Here is a 12535-nt window from a genome sequence, read left to right on the forward strand (position 1 = left end):
TTCTCTGAGGCAAAACTCTCTCAAAACAATAGTAATCTCTTATCATTTGCCTTTGAAATGTTAACTGGTTGGTGTATTGCTGTGCCGCTATAGTGTTTGTACAGGCATTTTCAGCTGCTTTGTGGCTGAGCCTACGTAAATGCTGACAGGTGTAGACTCTAAACTGACAGACAAGCTCAACTCATCTGTGTGGGAATGATAACCGTTCTCTGGGGTTCTCCCTCTTAATTGGCATGCTCCAACTCACTGATAAGTGAAATACAGATGGATAGAGAAAGCTGTGCTGATGCACATTGGCTTCTCCAGTTTGTTGAGGATAAAAGACGTAAAGTCCATCAAAAATTCCAACATTTCTAGGCTACAATATACTGTATCCACTCTACATATCTGCTGCCCGTCTGCCGACTCATTATGTGACTGAGCGTGACTAGAGATTTGTTATGTTCGTGCATCACATACACGTTACCATGGCAAGACGTGTGCTTTGTCCCTGGCTCTAATGTAGGTCAGAGGGATTTGTATTGGGAAAGAATCAATATAGAGTACATTCTGAAAGATTTCAGACCCCTTGACTTTTCCCACATTTTGTTAGGTTACAACCTTATTCTAAATTGGATTAAATAAAACATTTTCCTCATCAATATACACACAATACCCCAAAACGACAAAGTGAAAACAGGTTTTAATAATTTTTTGCACATTTATTAAAAATAAAAAACAGAAATATCTTGTTTACATAAGTATTCAGAACCTTTGCTGTGAGACTCGAAATTGAGCTCAGGTGCAACAAATTGATTTGAATCCACCTGTGGTGAATTCAATTGATTGGATATGATTTGGAAAGGCACACACCTGTCTATATAAGGTCCCACAGTTCACAGTGCATGTCAGAACAAAAACCAAGCCTTGAGATCGAAAGAATTGTCCGTAGAGCTCCGAGACAGGATTGTGTCGAGGCACAGAACTAGGGAAGGGTACCAAAACATTTCTGCAGCATTGAAGGTCCTCAGGAACACAGTGGCCTCCATCATTCTTCAATGGCAGAAGTTTGGAACCAGCAAGACTCTTCCGAGAGCTGGCCGCCTGGCCAAACTGAGCAATCAGGGAAGAAGGGCCTTAGTCAGGGAGGTGACCAAGAACCCGATGGTCACTCTGACAGAGCTCAAGTTCCTCTGTGGAGATTGGAGAACCTTACAGAAGGACAACCATCTCTGCAGCACTCCACCAATCAGGCCTTTATGGTAGAATGGCCAGACGGAAGCCACTCCTAGGTAAAAGGCACATGACAGCGCGCTTGGAGTTTGTCAAAAGGCACCTAAAGGACTCTCAGACCATGAGAAACAATATTCTCTGCTCTGATGAAACCAAGATTGAACTCTTTTGGAAAGAACTCTCTCTGGGGTGATTTTGTGTCGGTCTCTCGCTTAATTTGTCTACAAACTCTCCTAACCTCGAAGAGAATTGTCACACTATAATATAGCTGGTTGATTGCCTGAATGCGTGAGCATGTGGGTTTGAGAACGTGAGTGAGTGGGTGGAAGTGTGTATAAATGTGAGATTGCGACGATTGTATGTGTGTGTGTGCTGTGTGCTGTGCATGTGTGTGTGTACACATGCTTACATGCGTGCATGTACGCATAACGTACGTGCACATGCATATGCACGTGTGTACAGAATGAGTATGTGTGTGTGTCATTGAATCTGTATGTGAGGTCTCTGAGCAAGCACTCAGTGCTGGCTGGAAAGATTAAGCTTGCTGCTGAGAAACTGCACACAATAAAGCCATTAAAGGGAATAACTATTTTGTGGACAACATGCCCTGTTTGCTAATCAAGGCAAAGGGCTCCACAGCACCTACAGACAGGCCGAGCACCAAGCCTCCCTGAGCTTCCTTCACCATCTGCTCATGGCCACCATACCTCTACTCACCAGCCCCTCACCTCTCCACACTGCAGGTGGCCCCCACCAGCCTCATCTGTTTGATGGATGGGAAGGGCCGGATGGCTGGAGGGAGGGAGGAGTGAGATGGTACTGCACTTCTCTCTCTTCCTTGGTCCAATCGTCTCCCTCATCAGATTCACATGGCCCCCAGCATACAATCAGCTATTCTTAAACATTCATCTGCAGGGGGTATGCAATTTGTGTTATTTTGGGCTTCTTAATAACTTGGCTGCTACACACACAGACAGTCACATACAGTGCCTTGCAAAAGTATTCACCCCCTTGGCGTTTTTCCTATTTTGTTGCATTACAACCTGTAATTTAAAACGATTTTTATTTGGATTTCATGTAATGTACATACACAAAATAGTCCAAATTGGAGAAGTGAAGTGAAAAAAATAACTTGTTTCAAAAAATTTGAAACATTTTTAAAAGGAAAAGTGGTGCATGCATATGTATTCACCTACTTTGCTATGAAGCCCCTAAGTAAGATCTGGTGCAACCAATTACCTTCAGAGTTCACATATTTAGTTAAATAAAGTCCCCCTGTGTGCAATCTAAGTATTACATGATCTGTCATATGATCTCAGTATATATACACCTGTTCTGAAAGGCCCCAGAGTCTACAACACCACTAAGCAAGGGGCACCGCCAAGCAAGCGCACCATGAAGACCAAGGAGCTCTCCAAACAGGTCAGGGACAAAGTTGTGGAGAAGTACAGATCATAGTTGGGTTATAAAAACATATCAGAAACTGTGAACATACCACGGAGCACCATTAAATCCATTATTAAAAAATTGAAAGAATATGGCACCACAACAAACGTGCCAAGAGAGAGCTGCCCACCAAAACTCACGGACCAGGCAAGGGGGGCATTAATCAGAGAGGCAACAAAGAGACCAAAGATAACCCTGAAGGAGCTGCAAAGCTCCACAGCGGAGATTGGAGTATCTGTCCATAGGACCACTTTAAGCCGTACACTCCACAGAGCTGGGCATTACGGAAGAGTGTCCAGAAAAAAGCTATTGCTTTTTAATAAGCAAACACGTTTGTTGTTCGCCAAAAGGCATATGGGAGACTTCCCAAACATATGGAAGAAGGTACTCTGGTCAGATGAGACTAAAATTGAGCTTTTTGGCCATCAAGGAAAACGCTATGTCTGGCACAAACCAAACACCTCTCATCACCCCGGGAACACCATCCCCACAGTGAAGCATGGTGGTGGCAGCATCATGCTGTGGGGATGTTTTTCACCCCGCAGGACTGGGAAACTGGTCAGAATTGAATGAATGATGGATGGCGCTAAATACAGGGAAATTCTTGAGGGAAACCTGTGTCAGTCTTCTATAGATTTGAGACTGGGACGAAGGTTCCCCTTCCAGCAGGACAATGACCCTAAGCATACTGCTAAAGCAACACTCGGGTGGTTTAAGGGGAAACATTTAAATGTCTTGGAATGGCCTAGTCAAAGCCCAGACCTCAATCCAATTGAGAATCTGTGGTATGACTTAAATATTGCTGTACACCAGCAGGAACCCATCCAACTTCAAGCAGTTTTGCCTTGAAGAATGCGCAAAATCCCAGTGGCTAGATGTGCCAAGCTTATAGAGTCATATCCCAAGAGACTTGCAGCTGTAATTGCTGCAAAAGTTGGCTCTACAAAGTATTGACTTTGGGGGGGGGGGGGGGGGGGGGGTGAATAGTTAAGCACGCTCTAGTTATTTCTTGTTTTTTTCAGAATAAAACATATTTTGCATCTACAAAGTGCTAGCCATGTTGTGAAAATCAAATGATACAAACCCCCCAAAAATCTATTTTAATTCTAGGTTGTAAGGCAACAAAATTGTAAAAATGCCAAGTTACGTCACAGCCTTATTTGAAAATGGATGAAATCATTTTTTCCCCCAAATCAATCTACACACAATACCCCGTGATGTCAAAGCAAAAACAGTTGTTTTTTTCCCCGCATATGTATGAAAAAAACAGAAATGCCTTATTTACATAACTGTTCAGACCCTTTGCTATGAGACTTGAAATTGAGCTCAGATGCATCCTGTTTCCATTGATCATCCTTCCAAAACATGATTGGAGTCCACCTGTGGTAAATTCAATTTATTGGCAATGATTTGGAAAGCACACACCTGTCTATATAAGGTCCCACAGTTGACAGTGCATGTCAGAGCAAAAACCAAGCCATGAGGTCGAAGGAATTGTCCGTAGAGCTCCGAGACAGGATTGTGTCGAGGCACAGATCTAGGGAAGGGTACAAAAACATTTCTGCAGCATGGAAGGTCCCCAAGAAAACAGTAGCCTCCATCACTATTAAATGGAAGAAGATTGGAACCACAAAGACTCTTCCTAGAGCTGGCCACCTGGCCAAACTAAGCAATCGGGGGAGAAGGGCCTTGTTCAGGGAGGTGACCAAGAACCTGATGGTCACTCTGACAGAGCTCCAGAGTTCCTCTGTGGAGATGGGAGTACCTTCCAGAAGGACAACCATCTCAAATCAAATCAAATGTTATTGGTCACATACACATGGTTAGCAGATGTTAATGTGAGTGTTGCGAAATGCTTGTGCTTCTAGTTCTGACTATGCAGTAAAATCTAACAAGTCATCTAACAAATTCACAACAACTACCTTATACACACAAATACACACAAATGTAAAAGGGTGAATAACAATATGTACATAAACATATATGGATGAGCGATGGCGTGCAGCATAGGCAAAATGCAGTAGATGGTGTAGAATACAGTATGTACAGTTGAAGTCGGAAGTTTACATACGCTTAGGTTGGAGTCATTAAAACTTGTTTTTCAACCACTCCACTTGTTAATAAACTAGGGTTTTGGCAAGTCGGTTAAGATATCTACTTTGTGCATGACACAAGTAATTTTTCAAACAATTGAATACAGACAGATTATTTCACTTATAATTCACTTATAATATCACAATTCCAGTGGGTAATAAGTTTACATACACTAAGTTGACTGTGCCTTTAACCTCTAATTCCTCCCAAACCCGGATCCGGGAGCACCCCCATCAGTAAAAAAGCTGACTAGCATAGCCTAGCATAGCGTCACAAGTAAATACTAGCATCTAAATATCATTAAATCACAAGTCCAAGACACCAGATGAAAGATACACATCTTGTGAATCCAGCCATCATTTCTGATTTTTAAAATATTTTACAGGGAAGACACAATATGTAAATCTATTAGCTAACCACGTTAGCAAAAGACACCACTTTTTTTACTCCACCAGTTTTTTACTCCATCAGTAGCTATCACAAATTCGACCAAATAAAGATATAAATAGCCACTAACCAAGAAACAACTTCATCAGATGACAGTCTGATAACATATTTATTGTATAGCATATGTTTTGTTAGAAAAATGTGCATATTTCAGGTATAAATCATAGTTTACCATTGCAGCCACCATCACAACTCTCACCAAAGCGACTAGAATAACTACAGAGAGCAACGTGTATTACCTAATTACTCATCATAAAACATTTCTTAAAAATACACAGCGTACAGCAAATGAAAGACACAGATCTTGTGAATCCAGACAATATTTCAGATTTTCTAAGTGTTTTACAGCGAAAACACAATATAGCGTTATATTAGCTTACCACAATAGCAAACATCACAACAGCATTGATTCAAGCTAAAAATAGCGATAACGTATAAACCACCAAAATATATTAATTTTTTCACTAACCTTCTCAGAATTCTTCAGATGACAGTCCTATAACATCATATTACACAATGCATATAGAGTTTGTTCGAAAATGTGCATATTTAGCGGCACAAATCGTGGTTATACAATGTGATTAGTGGCCAAAACTTCAAGCAATCTGTCCGGCGCCATCTTGGAGAGGCACCTAATCTAATCGAAAACTATTCATAAACTTGACTAAAAAATACAGATTGGACAGCAAATGAAAGATAAATTAGTTCTTAATGCAATCGCTGTGTTAGATTTTTAAAATTAACGTTACTGCGCAATACAGCGTGCGCTAAAGCGAGACCGCACCATAATTCATGGCGGAATTATTATTTGACATTTGTCAACATAAGTACGAATTAACAGCATAAAGACTGCTTACTATTAGCTGAGCTTCCATCAGAATCTTGGGCAAGGTGTCCTTTCTCCAGAACAATCGTCTTTTGGTTGAAAGATGTCCTCTTGTCCTGTCGAAATAGCCGCTAACGTTAGCCACCCACTGGAGAGGTGTCCAACTCTTGAAAGCGCATCACAAAGAAATCCAGGAAAATCGCAATAAACTGATATAAACTGCTATAAATCGGTTTAAATTAACCTCTAACACCTCCCAAACCCGGATCCGGGAGCACCCCCATCAGTAGAAAAGCTACTAGCATAGCGTAGCATAGCGTCACAAGTAAATACTAGCATCTAAATATCATTAAATCACAAGTCCAAGACACCAGATGAAAGATACACATCTTGTGAATCCAGCCATCATTTCTGATTTTTAAAATGTTTTACAGGGAAGACACAATATGTAAATCTATTAGCTAACCACGTTAGCAAAAGACACCACTTTTTTTACTCCACCAGTTTTTTACTCCATCAGTAGCTATCACAAATTCGACCAAATAAAGATATAAATAGCCACTAACCAAGAAACAACTTCATCAGATGACAGTCTAATAACATATTTATTGTATAGCATATGTTTTGTTAGAAAAATGTGCATATTTCAGGTATAAATCATAGTTTACCATTACAGCCACCATCACAACTCTCACCAAAGCGACTAGAATAACTACAGAGAGCAACGTGTATTACCTAATTACTCATCATAAAACATTTCTTAAAAATACACAGCGTACAGCAATTGAAAGACACAGATCTTGTGAATCCAGACAATATTTCAGATTTTCTAAGTGTTTTACAGCGAAAACACAATATAGCGTTATATTAGCTTACCACAATAGCAAACATCACAACAGCATTGATTCAAGCCAAAAATAGCGATAACGTATAAACCACCAAAATATATAAATTTTTTCACTAACCTTCTCAGAATTCTTCAGATGACAGTCCTGTAACATCATATTACACAATGCATATAGAGTTTGTTCGAAAATGTGCATATTTAGCCGCACAAATCGTGGTTATACAATGAGAAAAGTTGCCAAGCTGCCCAGAAATGTCGGGCGCCATCTTGGAGAGGCACCTATTCTAATCAATAAATAATCATAAACTTGACTAAAAAATACAGGGTGGACAGCAAATGAAAGACAAATTAGTTCTTAATGCAATCGCTTTGTTACATTTTTAAAATTAACGTTATTGCGCAATACAGCGTGCGCTAAAGCAAGGCTACACTGAAATTAATGGCGGCTTATGCATTTAACATTTTTCAACAGAACAACGATTTATCAGCATAAATAGTTCTTACTTTTTGATGAACTCCCATCAGAATCTTGGGAAAGGTGTCCTTTGTCCAAAACAATCGTCTTTTGGTTGAAAGATGTCCTCTTGTCCTGTCGAAATAGCCGCTAACGTTCGGCATGTGCCGGAAAGGTGTCCAACTCTTGAAAGCGCGTCACAAAGAAATGCCAGAAAATCGCAATAAACTGATATAAATTGCTATAAGTCGGTTTAAATTAACTACCTTATGATGTCTTTAACAACTATAACGAATAAAAACATGACCGGAGATATAGAACTGGCAAAACGAAAGCTTGGCAGGAGGCCACTCTGATGTCCCTACTGCGCCAGGCGCACCGTTGAAAAGGACGGTACTTCCGCTCCACGGTCTTATATAAGGTCCCAGATTGCGCAATCCACTCCATTCAAATTCTCACCACTTACTGACATCTAGAGGAAGGTGTATGCAGTGTTTGTAGCCCCACAGCGTACATAGGGACTTATAAACTGACCCCAGAACAGGGACCTCGATTTCAGAAATCTCACTCCCTGACAGGAAATGTGCTGCAGAATGAGTCCTGTTTCACTCAGAGACATAATTCAAACGGTTTTAGAAACTAGAGAGTGTTTTCTATCCAATAGTAATAATAATATGCATATTGTACGAGCAAGAATTGAGTACGAGGCAGTTTAATTTGGGAACTCATTTTTCCAAAGTCGAAATAGCACCCCCCATAGGCTCAAGAAGTTAACTACCTTATGATGTCTTTAACAACTATAACGAATAAAAACATGACCGGAGATACAGAACTGCTAAAACGAAAGCTTTGCAGGAGGCCATTGTGATGTCCCTGATGCGCCAGGCGCACCGTTGAAAAGAATGGTACTTCCGTTCCACGGTCTTATATAGGGCCCCAGATTGCGCAATCCACTCCATTCAAATTCTCCCCGCTTACTGACATCTAGAGGAAGGCGTATGCAGTGCATGTAGCCCGATGGCTTACATGGGGACTTATAAACTGACCTCAGAACAGGGACCTCGATTTCTGAAATCTCACTCCCTGACAGGAAATGTGCTGCAGAATGAGTTCTGTTTCACTCAGAGAAATAATTCAAACGGTTTTAGAAACTAGAGAGTGTTTTCTATCCAATAGTAATAATAATATGCATATTGTACGAGCAAGAATTGAGTACGAGGCAGTTTAATTTGGGAACGAAATTATTACAAAGTGCAAATAGCACCCCCTATTGCCAAGAGGTTTTAAACAGCTTGGAAAATTTCAGAAAATTATGTCATGGCTTTAGAAGCTTCTGATAGGCTAATTGACATAATTTGAGTCAATTGGAGGTGTACCTGTGGATGTATTTCAAGGCCTACTGTCACGTTCGTCGTAATGAATAGACCAAGGCGCAGCGTGAGTAGAGTTCCACATATTTTTAATAAACCGAAACGCTTGAAGGTACCACGTTCATCTGTACAAACAATAGTACGCAGTATAAACACCATGGAACCATGCAGCCGCCATACCTCTCAGGAAGGAGACGCGTTCTGTCTCCCAGAGATGAATGTACTTTGGTGCGAAAAGTGAAAATCAAACCCAGAACAACAGCAAAGGACCTTGTGAAGATGCTGGAGGAAACAGGTACAAAAGTATCTATATCCACAGTAAAACGAGTCCTATATCGTCATAACCTGAAAGGCTGCTCAGCAAGGAAGAAGCCGCTGTGTCACACCCTGACCTTAGAGAGCCGTTTTATTTCTCTGTTTGGTTAGGTCAGGGTGTGATGTGGGGTGGGAATTCTATGTTTTGTTTTCTATGTTTCTTTATTTCTATGTTTTGGCCGGGTATGGTTCTCAATCAGGGACAGCTGTTTATCGTTGTCTCTGGTTGGGAATCATACTTAGGTATCCCTTTTTCCCTCCTTTCAGTGTGGGTAGTTATCTTAGTTAGTGGCACTATAGCCATGTAAGCTTCACGGTTGTTTTTTCGTTTGTTGTTTTGTTGGCGATATTTACTAAAATAAAAGGAAAATGTACGCTCACCACGCTGCACTGGACCAAGCAGCGTGGCCGGGAGGAGATATTGGAAGGCAAGGGACACTGGGCACAGGCTGGTGAATTTCACCGTCCTAAGGAGCGGCGACGCTATGAGGAGCTAGCACGGAAGCCCAAGAGGCAGCCCCCCAAAAAATGTGGGGGGAGGGACACGGGGAGATTGGCTGAGTCAGGTTGGAGACCTAAACCAACTCCTCGTGCTTACCGTGGGGAGAAGCGTGGTACTGGTCAGGCACCGCGTTATGCGGTTAAGCGCACAGTGTCTCCAGTGCGCGTTCACATCCCGGTGCGCTACATCCCAGCTCCCAGCATCTGCCGGGCTAGGGTGAGCATCCAGCCAGGACGGATGGTGCCGGCTCAGCGCGCCTGGTCTCCAGTGCGTCTCTTCGGCCCAGGATATCCTGCGCCGGCTCTGCGCACCGTGTCTCCGGTGCGTCTGCACAGCCCAGTGTGTCCTGTGCCAGCGCCCCGCATTTGCAGGGCGAAGATAACCATCCAGCCAGGACGGGTGAGGCAGGCTCTATGCTCGAGACCTCCAGTGCGCCTCCACGGCCCAGTGTATCTGGTGCCTCCGCCAAGAACCAAGCCTCCAGTATGTCTCCCCAGCCTGGTGAGTCCTGTGCCTGCTGCCAGAACCAGGCCTCCTGTATGTCTCCCCAGCCTGGTGAGCCATGTGGCAGCTCCACGGACCAGGCTGCCCATACGTCTCCTCACTCCAGTGATGATCCATGGCAAGAAGCCTCCAGTGATGACCCATGGCAAGAAGCCTCCAGTGATGCTCCATGGCACGAAGCCTCCAGTGATGATCCATGGCACGAAGCCTCCAGTGAGGAGTCATGGCACAAAGCCTCAAACGACGGCCTCCAGTCCGGAGCCTCCAGCGACGGCCTCCAGTCCGGAGCCTCCAGCGACGGTCCCCAGTCCGGGGCCCGCAACGAGGGTCCCCAGTCCGTAGTCTCCAGCGAAGGTCTCCAGTCCGGAGTCTCCAGCGACGGTCTCCAGTCCGGAGCCTCCAGCGACGGTCTCCAGTCCGGAGCATCCAGCGACGGTCCCCAGTCCGGGGCCCGCAACGAGGGTCCCCCATTTCGGGGCCCGCAACGAGGGTCCCCAGTCCGGGGCCGGCAGCGAGGGTCCCCAGTCCAGGGCCCGCAACGAGGGTCCCCAGTCCGGGGCCGGCAGCGAGGGTCCCCAGTCCGGGGCCCGCAACGAGGGTCCCCAGTCCGGGGCCCGCAACGAGGGTCCCCAGTCCGGGGCCCGCAGCGAGGGTCCCCCAGCCCGGGGCCCGCAACGAGGGTTCCCAGTCCGGGGCCCGTAACGAGGGTTCCCAGTCCGGGGCCCGTAATGAGGGTTCCCAGTCCGGGGCCCGCAATGAGGGTCCCGAGTCCGGGGCCCGCAACGAGGGTTCCCAGTCCGGGGCCCGCAACGAGGGTCCCCAGTCCGGGGCCCGCAACGAGGGTCCCTAGTCCGGGGCCCGCGACGAGGGTCCCCACACCAGAGGCGCCACCAAAGTGGGGTGAGCCAGAGGTGGAGCGGGGTCTACTTCCCGCACCAGAGCCGCCACAGCGGATATATGCCCACCTAGACCCTCCCCTATAGGTTCAGGTTTTGCGGTCCACTTCTTTTGACGGCCATGACACACTGCTCCAAAACCGCCATCAAAAAGCCAGACTACGGTTTGAAACTGCACATGAGGACAAAGATCGTACTTTTTGGAGAAATGTCCTCTGGTCTGATGAAACAAAAATAGAACGGTTTGCCATAATGACCATCGTTATGTTTGGTGGAAAAAGGGGGAGGCTTGCAAGCCGAAGAACACCATCCCAACCATGAAGCACGGAGGGGGCAGCATCATGTTGTGGGGGTGCTTTGCTGCAGGAGGTGGCAAATAGATGGCATCATGAGGGAGAAAATGATGTGGATATATTGAAGCAACATCTCAAGACATCAGTCAGGAAGTTAAAGCTTGGTCACAAATGGGTCTTCCAAATGGACAATGACCCCAAGCATACTTCTAAAGTTGTTGCAAAATGGCTTAAGGACAACAAAGTCAAGGTATTGGAGTGGCCATCACAAAGCCCTGACCTCAATCCTATAGACAATTTGTGGGCAGAACTGAAAAGGCGTGTGCGAGCAAGGATATCTACAAACCTGACTCTGATACACCAGCTCTGTCAGGAGGAATGGGCCGAAATTCACCCAACTTATTGTGGGAAGCTTGTGGAAGGCTACCCGAAACGTTTGACCCAAGTTAAACAATTTAAAGGCAATGTTAACAAATACTAATTGAGTGTATCTAAACTTCTGACCCACTGGGAATGTGATGAAAGAAATAAAAGCTGAAATAAATCATTCTCTGTACTATTATTCTGACATTTCACATTCTTAAAATAAAGTGGTGATCCTAACTGACCTAAAACAGGAAATTTTTACTTGGATTAAATGTCAGGAATAGTGAAAAACTGAGTTTAAATGTATTTGGCTAAAGTGTATATAAACTTCTGACTTCAACTGTAAATATGAGATGAGTAATGTAGGTTATGTAAACATTATTAAAGTGCCGTTATTTAAAGTGACTAGTGATACCTTTATTAAGTCCGTTTATTTAAGTGGCCAGAGATTTGAGTCTATATGTTGGCAGCAGCTTCTCTATGTTAGTGATGGCTGTTAACTGATGGCCTTGAGATAGAAGCTATTTTTCAGTCTCTCGGTCCCAGCTTTGATGCACCTGTACTGACCTCGCCTTCTGAATAATAGCGGGGTCAACAGGCAGTGGCTCGGGTGGATGTTGTCCTTGATGATCTTTTTGGCCTTCCTGTGACATCGGGTGCTTTAGGTGTCCTGGAGGTCAGGTAGTTTGCAGACCTCACTAACCTCTGGAGAGCCTTGCGGTTGAGGGCGTTGCAATTGCCATACCAGGCGGTGATACAGCCCGACAGGATGCTCTCGATTGTGCATCTGTAAAAGTTTGTGAGTTTTTTAGATGACAAGCCAAATTGTAACGGCAGATTTCCTCCTCTTCGTCTGAATAGCCCGCACTGGGCTGTGCTGGCGAACCGGGGACACCATGCGTAAGGCTGGTGCCATGTACACCGGCCGAGGAGACGCACTGGAGACCAGATGCGTTGAGCCGG

Source organism: Salvelinus namaycush, chromosome 4, assembly GCF_016432855.1.
Source record: "Salvelinus namaycush isolate Seneca chromosome 4, SaNama_1.0, whole genome shotgun sequence".
NCBI lineage: Eukaryota > Metazoa > Chordata > Actinopteri > Salmoniformes > Salmonidae > Salvelinus > Salvelinus namaycush.